The sequence below is a fragment of the Cupressus sempervirens genome, chromosome 5 (genome assembly GCF_028749045.1).
Source record: "Cupressus sempervirens isolate cs-2001-9-10 chromosome 5, ASM2874904v1, whole genome shotgun sequence".
NCBI lineage: Eukaryota > Viridiplantae > Streptophyta > Pinopsida > Cupressales > Cupressaceae > Cupressus > Cupressus sempervirens.
In genome coordinates this window covers 767,148,842-767,163,389 of record NC_143122.1, presented here as the reverse complement: position 1 = coordinate 767,163,389, position 14,548 = coordinate 767,148,842, and positions in this window count along the sequence as shown.

Genomic DNA, 14,548 nt, shown 5'->3' with positions numbered 1-14,548 from the left:
TTTGTAGAAACTTTGATGATGAAAGATCCCCATCTTTCTACTCATAAAGGCCTAGTTAACCTTACTATCAAGATAGGTATTCAAATCAAATCTCTAGAGGTAGCATGTGACAACTGGGATGCAACACTAAATCTTATAATGGAGGTCCATAAATCATTTTTGGACAAACATACTATTCATGTATCACCCATGACATAAGTGTTAAAAAGGGGGAGAATGAGATAAAAGGGGAGAATGCATAAGTTTTGGGGGAGATCAAACAAAGGGGGAGTCAATATAGAAAAATAGAGCCAACACAACAATACAATAGATTTACTTAGTTAGAGTATTTAGTTAGATTCAGAAAAACAAAATCAACTCAGGGGGAGTTATAAAATTTTGAGGTATGACTGATAGGTCATAAGTTTTGCAAAATTTTTAAGTTTTGAAATTTTGTATGTAAGCCAAGTACCAAATAGAGATCATCTAAGTTAAGTTCATAAGTTAAGGATATTCATGCATGACCAAGTATTTTTTCCACTCATGTCAAAGGGGAAAATTGTTAATCTCATATTGGTTTTGACATATGAGTGACAATACACTTAAGTCATTTACAAGATAGAACTTAGTTCATGTTGAAAAAGTAATGTATGCTAAGCATAAGTTGTCAGATAGTATATGCTGAATGAGATATATAGTATGTGTCGAGTAGCTAGTAAGTGTTGAGTCACTCAAGTGTCGAGAAGACAATCGATGCTGAGTGATCAATGGATGTCAAGTCATTTAAAGGTTGAGTTACAACATTGAAGATACAATGGATGCTGTGCATCACAGGCTTCAAGTTCCAAGTGAAATAGTTTTGGACATAGTTATTTGTAATGGCACAAACTTCTATGTAAACTATTTTTTAACCAACTTAAGGATTGTTTTGCAATTCTAGATGATAAGGACAAATCTATATTGAGGATCCCTATACAATACATGCAACCAATCAATAAAAGGGATGGATTAATTCAAAAAATGGTGAATCACAATTGTTGATTCATACCCATCCCTAAGTCACCTAGATCTTCTTAAGGATGGAAAACCCTAAACATTCTATGTATGGAGAGAGAAGTTTGCATGCACAAAAAGAGCATTCATGGTGGTTAAGGAGTTGTGAAATGAGATACATTGCAAAATTAGTTAGAGGAGAACAAAGGAAAGAAGTTAGAGGACATAAGTGACACATCTGATTAGAGAGGATCAAGTACACATCAAGAAAAAGGTGATATATTATCTAACAACAAAGTGCTAATCACAGGATCATTGGTGAGACATTCAAATAGGTGACTTAGTTAAATCTCTTAACAAAGTAGTCCTAATAGGCTATTGTAAATCCTTTAACATGGTTCTTACTTCATTGTAAGTTTAAGCCCTTTAAAAGGGTGCTTACTTCATTGTAAGTTTAAGTCTTTTAATTAGGCACACTTCTAATAGGGTGTTGAAATCCTTTAATAGGGAAGACCTTTCACAGGGTAGATCATAGTTTATGATCAAACATCGTAACCTTCATTAGATACACTTTACAATTGTAGTAGTGACGATTTGTGGGTGTCATCCCCAACCTAATTTTACCTTCTCATTCGAGGGTTTTTGGGTAACCAAACTTCTTGTGTCATATATGTGTTTAATGTTATTTGCTTTCATGTTATGGATGAATATGTTTAGCTAGCTATTTCAATTTACATGCAAATTGTGAGATGAATGTGTGGTGACTAATTTTATGGTTAAAGTATTGAAGGATTGATTCACCCCCACTTTTAGAGTTTACTTTTCCTATTGTATTTCCAACAATAATTGAATTCTACAAATATGATTTAATAGTTGCTTTCAATTTTTAATTTCTTATACATGTTATTTAGATGATTTACAAAAAGTCCTAAAGATTGATTTTTTAAATAATTTTATCATTTGTAGTATCTTTAAATAGAAATAATTTAATTTAATTTTTTTGTCTACATAACTATAAAAATTAAAAAAAACACTTCCTCAACTTTTAAATAATTTATCTCTATGTTTTAGTTTTACATTCACAAATGTTAAAAGTATTCATAAATAAAAATACATTTAGTAATTAAAAATGTGTTTAAATGATGGACATTTTTAATTAATGTCATAATATTTTAAAAATTAGTTTAAATATATGTCTAACTAGTGGAAAGAAAAATTTATAATGTCAAACTTTAAAATTAGAAATGAAAAACTAGCTAGAAAAAATCAAATCAAATCCTTCCACATGTTAGTATTTAACTAAAAAAGAGGAATTGTTGTCACCTTTGATTGGAATTTGTCTAGAGCAGTATTTGGTAGGTAGTAGATGATATAGTTGTTAGTGATAATAATTTAAATTGATGGCTTGGACATGGAGTGGAAGAATAAATATTCAACATGACCAATCAAAAAAACATTGAAACATATTTCTTACTTAAGTTTCCTTACATAAGTTTTGTAATTTGTCACCTCATATTTCAAAAGTAGTACATACATGTAGGTCAGTTGGATGGAGGAGGAAACATAGGTGTAAATTTGTGTTCTACCTACCACTTAGATTATAGATTCTGTAAATAATTACTTTCAATAAAGAAAATTGTGGCATTGAATTTCTTTCAAGATTCCCAAGTGTGTGAAGTGTCTTTATAATTTATTTGGAGGTGGAAGCAAATGTGCAAAATTCTAGATATCAAGTGAAATACTATATTCTATTCTATAATATGTGAGTGAAAAGGTCTAGTTAAGAGTAGGGTTAGGAAGAGGATATGAGTAAATATGTCAAAGAAAAAAAAACTAGGGGAAATGAGCCAGTTGTTGCTAATGTGTGCAATGTCATCACGTTAATAGTTACCTTTCCCCCAATTATATCTAGGAAAAACCCTAGTACTTGCACACACAAATGCCAAAACAAATCACCATGAACACCAATAGTTGTTTTTGATCATAAAAGTGACCAAAATCAAGGGGGTTGGCCCAAATACAATCAAAAAGCTGGTAACCAGCACATTACCAACCAGAAACACCAGTAGTCAAAAAATTAACTAAGAAAAGATCCAAAAGTCTGCAAACATGAACAAAGACTAACAACTAAGCTAAAACCAACAAGGCTACAAAACTACTAGATTTCAACATTGTTTGAAAAGGTACCCGAGCCAACCCAAGTCTTCATTACAACTGATAACCAGCAAAACCAATACTGCCAATAAAGTATTAAAAGTCTTTGGATCCAAAGATCCCAATAACTGAAAAGAACATAAAAAAACTTACTTTTCCTTTTTTCCTTTCCCCTTTGCATGTAGTAGGATCTGGGTCCAGTCATCAGCAAGAAACTTGAAGAGCAACTTATGGTCCTCCATGTCCAAGCCTGCGTCCTCCTTTTCTTGTGCCAGCAATTGAAGGGTTGTTTTTGTAGCATGGGTAACTTTAATGCCAAATTTGGAGAAGGTGAAGAACCCCTCATCCAAATCTTTGACCCTTCTTTCCAAATGCATTTATCACTCGTCCATCACCTCGATCCTATCTTTAGGCCCCTCATCTCCCTTTGCAGCAACCTCCTTCATTTTTTGCACCTATGATTTATCCTGAAAAACCCGTGTGTTAGAGGAAACCTTCAAATTCTGCTTAACAGGGGATGAAATGGTTATGGGGGAATTATCCTTCTTGCTCTTCTCTACACAAAATGTAATAGGTTTGAGGGAGAAGTTGGCAAACACATGGGTGGTCTTAGTTTTCCCCGCTTTTTCATTAGACACCTAGGTTTGATTATCATCCACCGAATTGTTTCCAGAGTTAAAACTTTTCTCCCCCTCCTCATTACCATCATCCTTCTTGGAGTTGGGAATATCTTCCTCCTCCCTTCTATCACTATTTTTTCCAGAGCTATCTTCTTCCACCTCCTCCACTGGGTATCCAAGGGACTTCTGTTTGCACCTAACTTGGGATTTGGCAACCCTACCAGACCTCCTTCTAGGTTTACCCCCATTATCCTCCCCCAAATCCTCTCCAACAACCTCCACTAATTTTTCATTTTTAATCTTCTCCCTTTTTTTCTAAGGCTATGTTAGAATTTTTCTTTTTATTAGTTTCTTTACTAGGGGAAGGCTTGGGGGTGTGCATTTTCATCCCCGTGCTTGAGCTTGGGGGGGAGTTCTGACCATGGCATGGGTTTTCCACAACCACCTCTCTAGGGGGACACAAGACAAGGTGAAATTGATAAAGGTAGAAAATTAAGCCTTAATGAATTATGGTAAAATTTAAACCTTTACTCTTTTTTCCCCTAACATTAGCAACCATGTCTTCAAGAGAGTGTAGTAGGAAAAAAGGAATAGAAATGAGGTCCCTATTTTTGAAATGATTCAATAGAGGAAAATGGTAGTAATAGTATACACCAAACCTACCCTCCAGTGTCAGATACCTCATAAGGACTAGGCACACGTCATCCCAGGGAACGAGTAACTTGTCTCTTTTAAACCCACCTTTGTGGCGAATAAGCTCCTCACCCTCCATGAAAAAGCTATTCATGCTAGCCTCCTCAATAATTTTGGTAACTTTCCTCCATTTTTTGCCCTTTGTGGATAGGCCGGTTGCTATGGCGATTACTTCCTTTGTGACTTGGAAGGTGATATCATTGATGGTAACCTTCCTATCATTCCAGCTATTCACAAACTGGTGCATGCAATTCTCATCATATCCATCCATCGACATCATGTAGAGAAAAAAACCGCCTTCCTTTAGTAAGAACTAGGTAGCCATTCTGTCCTTAGAGTTCTCAATTTTTGTTGGCTCCAACCTATTCAGGTCCCCCTCCATTTTAATTTCTCCAATTTCTGACTCCCCTTCTTCAGAAATATGCATTTGAAATTTTTCGACTTCAATCTTTCTGCAACTACTCCACTTCTTAACTCTTTTGAAAAGATGAACATAAAAAGTGCAGACTCGTGTTTGATGAGCTCCAAAATCCCATATCAAGTTATTATGGGATTCATGGATGTGAACAATCATAATTTTCTCACGTTGATGATTTCTGATATTTTGATTAATAATATCCTTTTTACTTCCCTTTGGAGAGAAGTTTGAAACTCATAACATGTTTCCATAATTACAAAAAGACATTTTTCTTAATTCGTAATCACTCCACTTGCCATCTGTATAGCCATGTCTGCCCTTAACTTCCAAAATGCAATAGTTCAATTTAGCGACAAAAATCATCATCTTGCCAAATTTGGCCTTACATTTAAAGTTTATAGAATTCATCTCTAATTTATCCCACCTTTTTCCTTGGATATCAACACCCTTAAATCTTCATTGAGATCAGCTAAATTCTCCCAATACATGATTTCCATTGCATTAAAACCCATGGTAGCTGTCGCGTCTGCCACCTGATTGCCCTCCCTGTAGATGTGCTGCAGGTGGGCTATTTTCATTTCATTCAAGATTTGCTTAATATCCTTGAGATGATATTTCTAATCTTCCATCTTGATTAGCCTCCCCCTTAACCAAATCTATTGTTAACTCCATAATTTGTCTTTCCCTAGAGAGTTGAAGACCCCATAATAATGCCATAGCCTCTGTTACATTATTGCTACCATTCCCCACCTTACCTGCATAAACCAACAACATATCACCATTCCTATCCCTTAGCACACCTCCAGCCACTCCAAATCCTCTTTTTGTAGCACCATCAAAGTTCAGTTTATATTGTGTTATGGTGAGAGGTCTCCTCCTCCTAGATAAGTTATAAAAAAGGAAGAAATCCTCTTGACAACCCCAATTTTCATCCACCAGGCCTTCAAGTCTACCTGGCTCCTCCTTTGGCATTTTGCATTTAGCCACTCTTATATTTTCCTTTAACAATTTATTCATTATTCCAAAAAACACTTCCATTGTCTTACTTTCCTCCCTAAATATCTTGTTATTTCTTGCTTTCTATATGTGCCAATAAACATATGGTGGAATAATATTCCATAAAAAAACTAATCTTGGGTGGTAAAAGGGGCAATCCCAGCACTCCAAAAACTAGCCCAAGTTATCCTTCATAACCCAAGCCACACCAAATCTTTCCCAAACCTTAGTCCAGATCCCTAAAGCAAATTGACATTCTATGAAAAATTGGGAAATACTTTCTTCGTTTTCCTTACACAGACAACAACGGTTTGTTATATAGAACCCCCTTTTTTCAAATTGTCAAGTGTTAAAATTTTGCCATGTTGTGCCATCCACCAAAAGAAATTAATTTTAGGAATAAGGTTAGTGATCCATACCTTATGCCATAGAATTAGGTTCGAATCCTTACTAAACATGAAAGTATATGCAGATTTTATAGTGAAGTTTCCATTTGGGGTTAAGTCCCAAGCCATAATATCCTCCTGAGGTAGTAAGGGGAGTCTCTATTCTTTTATCAATTCTTCTAGTTCCTTTAAGAGAACAACATCCTCATGTGAGTAGCCCTCATTATGAAGCTTCTTCCACCTCCTCCCTTGATCAATATAGTCCCCAACTTTTTCCCTTATATCCTCTTTGAGAAGTTCCATTAAACTACTATATTTACTCAAGGCCAACAGTTTCCCATCCATCCATCTGTCTTCCCAAAATCTGATATTGAAGCCATTCCCCATAATCTACCTCAATCCTTCTCCCAGAAAACCTTTATTCCTAACAATATTCTTCCAAATCTTTGAACCTCCAGGAGGTCATTATTATATAGGTTCCACCTAAAGGAGGTATTAGACAAATATTTAGCCTTCATGATATTTCCCCATCCTGTGTTTCCTTCTGCCAGTCTCCAACCGATTTTTGTGAGGAGAGCTTTATTAAGATCCTTTAGCCTTCTAACCTCTAACCCCCCCTTAAATTTTGGTTTACAAACCTCCTCCCAGTTGACTAGACTCAATTTATGTTTCTCCTCTGTCCTTGACCATAGGAAATTCCATTGAATTCTCACAATTTTCTCTGCCATGTTATGGTTGATTTTGAAAATGGATAAGAAGTAGATAGGGATTCCCTGAAGAGTAGCAGTGAGTAGTTGTAATTTTCTAGCATTACTTAATATCTTCCCTTTCCAAAGTTCTTGCAAGCTTCCTCTGAATTCTCTCCACAATCATGTTCCAGAATTCATTAGTGACTTCCTTAGTAGTAAGGGGAAGACCTAGATAAGTGTCTAGGAGGCAAGTGGATTATGAATCCAAGATTTTCCTAGTTCTTCTTTGAAGTGAGGCTTCGATGTAAAAGAACTAAATCTTACTCTTATGGTAATTCACTTGCTACCCTGAGCTTTCTTCATAATTGTGTAAAATCATCTTCCAAGCTTTAGTCTCCATAAGTGAAGATTCCCCAAATAGGAAGGTATCATCCACAAACTGTTGTATAACCTCAATAACAACATTAGTAGCTAGTTTAACACCTTTAATACAACCTGTATTAACTAATTTCAAGAAAGACCTTCCTAAAACTTCAGCTATCATAATAAAAAGATAAGGAGAGAGTGGGTCACCCTATCTTAAGCCTTTCTTAGCACTCAAGTTACCCTAGGGGGAAACATTTAGCAGGACAGAATACTATACCAAGCCTACCATCATCATGATCAAGTTAATAATCCTATTACTAAATCCTATTCTTTCTAGCACATCACGGAGGAAGTCCCAATTGACCTTATCATATGCTTTGGAAATGTCCAACTTGAATACCATCCCAGGTTGCCTATTCTTTTCCATTGAATGGATAACCTCATGGGTGGTTTTAGCCGCCTCCAATATCTATCTTCTTGGCACAAATCCCTTCTGAGGACTTCCAATTATTCTTTCCAAGAAAGGCTTTAATCTATTCACTAAAACCTTGGCAAAGATCTTATAAATAGTATTACATAAACTTATAGCTCTAAAGTCAAGCAAACTCAGAGGATTTGAATTTTTTGGAACCAAGGCAATAAAGATCTTATTTATTCTCCTTAGTAGTTTACTTGTTCTAAAAAAATCCCTAGTGGCCCAAATCACATTTGATTTAACCACCTCCCAGAAATGCTGCAAAAATGCTAGAGGGAATCCATCCCATCCGGGGGCCTTAAAGGCTTTCATAGAAAACACAACCCTTTTCACTTCCTCTTCCATGATATTACCAAGGATCAGACTATTTTCCTCTTCTCCAAGAATCCTTGGGATAGAATTAATCAAACTTCTCCTGATAACTGGGTTCCAAATAAAGTTGCCCTTCTCAAGTGCTTTATTGTAGTTCTCTACCACATGTTTACCCATCTCCTCCTACTCTTCCAAAACCCTTCCCCCTACATCATTCAATCTTGATATAATGTTTCTTCTTTTGTAGTTGGATGCTGACCTATGGAAAAAAGTAGTATTTTTATCCCCTTCCTTTAGCCATTGGATTCTAGATCTTTGTTTCCATGAAGGATCTCTTTCCACTTCTTTCTATATCTCCCTTCTTCTTGAATATTCTCCTCTAAATTATTTCCTTCTGTAATGACACCTTTGAGTTTTTGGAGCTTTTCCTCCACTTTATCTTTAATTTTAAATAAGTCATCAAATGAACTTTAAGCTCAGGCTCTTACATTCCTTCGAATATTATCAAGTTTCTGAGTAAGCTTGTACATCGTAGTATCGTCTATCCTTATGTTCCACCAATCTTGAATTCTTTCTCTAAATTTTGGGTGAGACTCCTACATTATTTCATATCTGAAAGGTTCTTGTCCCCCTTTAAAACCATCCTCCCAATGGAATAAAATGGGGGAGTGGTCTGAAACCATTTTGGTGAGGTTCTCAAGATAGGAATTATCCATTCTGCTCCAATTCCCTAATGCTAATAGTCTATCCAACTTAACTTGGATAATATCCTCTCCTTTCCTATTGTTAGTCCAAGTATATGGGTTTCCTCGCAACTCCACATCCATCAAATCCAATTTCCTCATGAATTCATTAAGGTCTTGAAAGCTCTCCGAACATTCTCTGTTACCACCAATCTTTTCCAAATGGTAAAGGGGAGTATTGAAATTACCCATACACATCCATTGCTCTTCCTTCATAGTTTCAGTAATCCTAGTCAGCTTATCATATGTTTCCTTCATCCCAATTATGCTATTAGAGGCATAGATATTAATTAGCCTCCAACAATGACTATTAGATTGGAAATAGTTGATAATGAAATTTTTTTCCTTCCAGACCTCATACCCCTTCATGGAGTTCAAGTTCCACATGGTGGCATTACCCCCTGAGGCTCCATCTGCATCCATATATAAGTACCTAGCCGCCGGCTAGATAAAATTTGCTATTTTAACAAAACTTGCACTAGACATTTTTGTTTCTTGTATTAGCACACAGTCAATTTTTTCCTGAGAAATAATTTGTTTGAGAGCATATTGCTTCCAGGGATTATTTAATCCCCTCATATTCTAGGAAAGGAATTTCATTTTTTACCTTTTGATACCATCTCTAGTGTAAGTTGCTTACTATTAGGAATAAGGTGTCTCAACCTTGTATAATTCCTATTCTTATTATTTGTTTTGTAAAATGTATTTCTTGCAAATAATTTTGATGCGTCAACATCTTGAATTGTGTGTAAGGAGATAATGGCTAAAATAGCTATGACAGATTCCTATGACACGTAAGAGCTATGTTAGGAAGATTCAATGATAGGTGAAGACATGTGCCAACTAAGATATTTGAGTACTTTACACTCTACCCCAATAGTGGGGTTCCGAAATTTTTTTTGGGGTTCCTATTTTCTCAGAGAATGGTAAAACCCTAATACGGTTTACCTTTGGGAGTAGCCCTAAAGTGAAGTGCATGTTATAAGCATTTTTAGGGTTACAAACAGAGATGATGCAAGAGAGTGTGTTGTTGGTACTGTGAGTTGCTATTGAGTCTTCTGTTGTCGATGTTGAGCTTGCACTGTAACTGTATTGTAACCTTTTGTTGAAGATAATACATTGTGTAGGTTCTGAAGGGGTGGGGTTGTTTTACCGAAAGGTTTTTCTCCACTGGAAAATCTTTGTGTTATGTGTTCTTTTCTCTGTCTATTTTCTGTATGCATGGTTGGCTGCAATATTATTGTTTACATGATATTGAATCTATAAGTGAAGAAGTTTTTAATAGGATTTGCATTATACTTTCCTTTTTGAGATTAGTGTAGGAAGCTATTTTTGCACCTGAGTTTCCTTACAAGTGGTATCAGAGCTTGATCAACTTTTGATCCTAGTTGTTGGGTAGGGTTTTTTGAGCTAATCTCAAGTCGAGTGGGAGTCTTGTGCAGAGCACCCTGAATCTTATTTATAGATTGAGTTGGTGAGTTCATCACATGGAAGAATGGAGGTGGAGAAATTTAATGGCACTAATTTCGAGTTATGGAAACTCAAGATGGAAGACATGTTGGAAGATCGTGACCTATGGGAAGTGACTACAAGTGCTACAAGACCAAAAACTGTAGCTCAAGTAGATTGGGATATCAAAGATCGTAAAGCTAAGGATCTCATAAGACTTTGTTTAACCAATGCAGTTCTTATGAATGTTCTAGATGAGAAAATCACATATAGTTTGTGGGAGAGACTTGGGGCCATGTATCAGGCCAAATCTTTGGTGAACAAGTTGTTCCTGAGGAAGAAGTTGTATTCTCTATGAATGGAGGAAGGTGGATCCTTAACGGATCATTTAAATGCATTTAATCTACTGGCTGCACAGTTGACATCAGCTGGTGTCAAGTTAGAGGAGGAGGATCATTGCTACACACTTTTGTGTTCTTTACGGGATTCATGGGACCATCTTGTGATGGCTCTCAGAAGCACATTAGTCACCTTCAAAATGGATGATGTGGTTTCTTCCCTGCTATTAGAGGAGATGCAGAGAAAGGCTTCTGTTTCGGAAAAAGAAGCCCTTGCTATTCATGGGAGATCCACAGAAAGAGGGAAGAAAAATGACAATAAGTCTAACAATAAGGGTAGATCCAAATCCTGTGGGAAGTCAAAGACTTCCAATTAGTCCAAGGAAAAATGTTGGAACTGTAATAAGACTGGGCACTTCTGTAAAGACTGTAAAGAGCCTAAGAAGAAGAAGAAAGCCTCAGATTCTGGTTCTAAAAAATCTCAAGAAGATGGTGATACATTCATCATAGCTTTGGTAGCCCATGCATTTGATGATGTGTGGTTGGTTGACTTAGGTGCATCTTTTCATGTGACCTCTCATCGAAACTGGTTCTCAAGATATGAAGAGTTCGATGGTGGAAAGGTGTACTTGGGTGATGATTCTCACCTAAAGATAGTTGGACGTAGAAGGGTCACTATCAAATTTCCTGATGGACGAGTAAAGGGAATCAATGGAGTTATGCACATTCTAGGTTTGGCATGAAACCTATTATCTATAAGTATGCTAAACGATGTAGGTGTGCAAGTTGTTTTTTTGAAAGAAGGATGCAAGATGATGAGAGGATCGATAGTGCTTGCAAGGGGTACTAGGCGAGGTACCTTATTTCAGCTAGATGCATGTATTCCTCTATGTAATAGTTCTTCATCCTTGCCATCTAAATGAGCAGTGAAGAATACTGTGGTTAATGGTTCTGATGGCAATGCAAACACTTTGGAAGGTAAGCTTCCTGCAGAAAAGACAATGTTATGGCATTTGAGATTTGGTCACATTGGTGAAAAGGGTCTCAGAACCCTGAAAAATAAAAATCTTGTTGAGGGGTTAAATGATTGCAATCTCAAGTTCGACTTCTATGAACATTGTGTCTATGGTAAACAAAATCGTGTTCAGTTTTACTCTAGTTCTCACAAATCTTCTGATGTTTTGGATCTTATTAATTCTGATGTATTTGGTCCTGTAAAAGTTCCTTCAATCTCCAAGTCTATATTTTTTGTATCTTTCATAGATGATTATAGTAGAAGGACATGGGTTTATTTCCTTAAAAGTAAGACACAAGTCTTTTGTCAATTCAAGGAATTTAAAGCCCTTGTAGAGAATCAGACTAGTAAGAAAATTAAGTGTGTGAGAACTAAAAGTGGTGGTGAGTTTTGCTCAGTAGAGTTTGAATAGTTTTGTAAAGAACATGGTATCGAGAGGCATAAGACAACACCTTATACCCTGGAGCAAAATGGAGTTGCAGAGAATGAGCAGGACACTGATGGAGAAGGCTAGGAGTATGCTTAGTGGAGCTAGTTTAGAACAAAGGTTTTGGGCCGAAGCTGTGGCCACTGCTTGCTATCTAGTTAACAGATCTCCTACATCAGCCCTTGTTGGTAAGACACCCATGGAGGTGTGGTCTGGTAAGAAGCCTTCAATTAGACATTTTCATGTTTTTAGTTGTGAAGCTTATGCACATGTTCCAAAGGAGAAAAGATCTGAGTTGAAAAACAAAGCTATTAAATGTATTTTCATCGGATACAGTGCTGGTGTGAAAGGATACAAGCTTTCGGATTCTGTGACTAGTAAGGTGTTGTATAGCAGAAATGTTATTTTTAGAGAGCTAACATCTTCTCCTATTGTGCTACAACCAAATGAAAAAGAAAAGGAAAAAGATGTTGTTCAGTTGCCTCCTACCCTTGAGAAGACTAAACAGAAAGACCATGTTGGGTCTAATGATGAGGAGAGCTCTAGCAGCTCTGAAAGTTCAGAAGAAGAGGAAGAACAACCTCAACCTCAGCCCTTGAGGAGATCCATGAGAGAAAGAAAGCAACTAGAAAGGTTTGGTTATTCTATGTTAGATTCCAGTTGTGCTTTTTCTTTGATTACTAACACTGATGAGCCTAGATCTATGAAAGAGGCTTTGGGCATGAAAGATGCAGGTTCTTGGATTGAGGCTATGGATGATGAGATGGATTCTTTAGAGAAAAAAAAAACTTGGGACCTTGTACCTTTGCCTAAAGGGAGAAAATTTGTTGGCTATAAATGGGTGTTCAAGAAGAAATTTTGTGCAGATGGTAGTGTTGAAAGGTACAAAGCTAGACTAGTTGCAAAGGGGTATTCACAGGTAGAGGGAATAGATTATGGTGAAATATTCTCTCTTGTTGCAAAGTTGACATCCATTAGATTTATGTTATCTCTTGCTGCATCATATGATTTAGAGATAGAACAGATGGATGTGAAGACAACTTTCCTTCATGGTAATTTGGAGGAAGAGATTTATATGTCACAGCCGAAGCACTACATTGTTAAAGGTAAAGAATCCTTAGTTTGCAGATTAAAGAAATCTATATATGGTTTGAAGCAATCTCCTAGGATGTGGTACCTTAATTTTGATGCCTTTGTGTTGTCAATTGGATTTGTAAGATCGAAATCAGATCATTGTGTTTATTTCAGAGTTGAAAATGATTGGCTTCTTATTGTTGCATTATATTTTGATGATATGTTACTGTTTGGCAAGGGTAAGGGTATGATTTCTGATTTTAAATCTCAGTTGTCAGCACAGTTTGAGATGAAAGATCTTGGGGCAGCTAGGTGCATCTTGGGTATGGAAATCAGTAGAGACAAGTCTAACAGAAAACTTTGGTTGATTCAGAGTGAGTATGTGAAGTCTGTGTTGGATAGGTTCAACATGGCAGATTCTAGACCACTATGTGTTCCTATTCCTGTGGGAACAAAGTTATCTATAGAAGATTGTCCAAAATCATCTAGTGAGGTGGAGGACATGATTAGAGTACCTTATGCTAGTGCAGTTCGCAGTCTTATGTATACTATGGTCTGTACTAGACCAGACATTGCCCAAGCAGTGGGAGTCCTGAGTCGGTTTATGGCTAACCCTGGATGGGTACATTGGGATGCAGTTAAGCGAGTATTCAAATATTTGAGGGGTACATCAGATTACTCCATATGTTATCATGGTAACTCTTCTGGATCTTCGCATTAAGTTTGTATTCATGGGTTTGTGGATTTAGATTGGGCAGATGATATTGACTGCAGGAGATCCACCAATGGTTATGTGTTCACTATGTTTGGTGGTGCCATCAATTGGATGAGCAAGCGACAACCTATGGTTGCTTTGTCCACTACAGAAGCTGAGTACATGGCTGCTACTCATGCTTGTAAGGAAGCCATTTGGCTTAAGAGATTGTCTTCTAATGTTGGTGTTGATGCAGAACAAATTACTATTTGGTGTGACAGTCAGAGTGCTATTTTCCTTGCGAAGAATCCAACTTTCCATGCGAGAACGAAGCACATTGATGTGTAGTTTCACTTTTTGAGAGATATGGTGGAAGATGGAAAGGTAAATTGGAAAAGGTAGATACTGTGAAGAATGTTGCAGATGCATTAACAAAACTAGTGGGCACTCAGAAGTTTAGATGGTGTTCGGAGTCTATGGGCCTTTCGGCCTATAGCGATTAGTTCCTATTGCTCTTACAAGGTGTTCGACAAGTGGGAGAATGTTAGGAATAAGGTGTCTCAACCTTGTATAATTCCTATTCTTATTATTTGTTTTGTAAAATGTATTTCTTGCAAATAATGTTGATGTGTCGACATCTTGAATTGTGTGTGAGGAGATCATGGCTAAAATGGCTATGACGAATTCCTATGACACGTAAGAGCTATGTTAGAAAGATTCAATGACA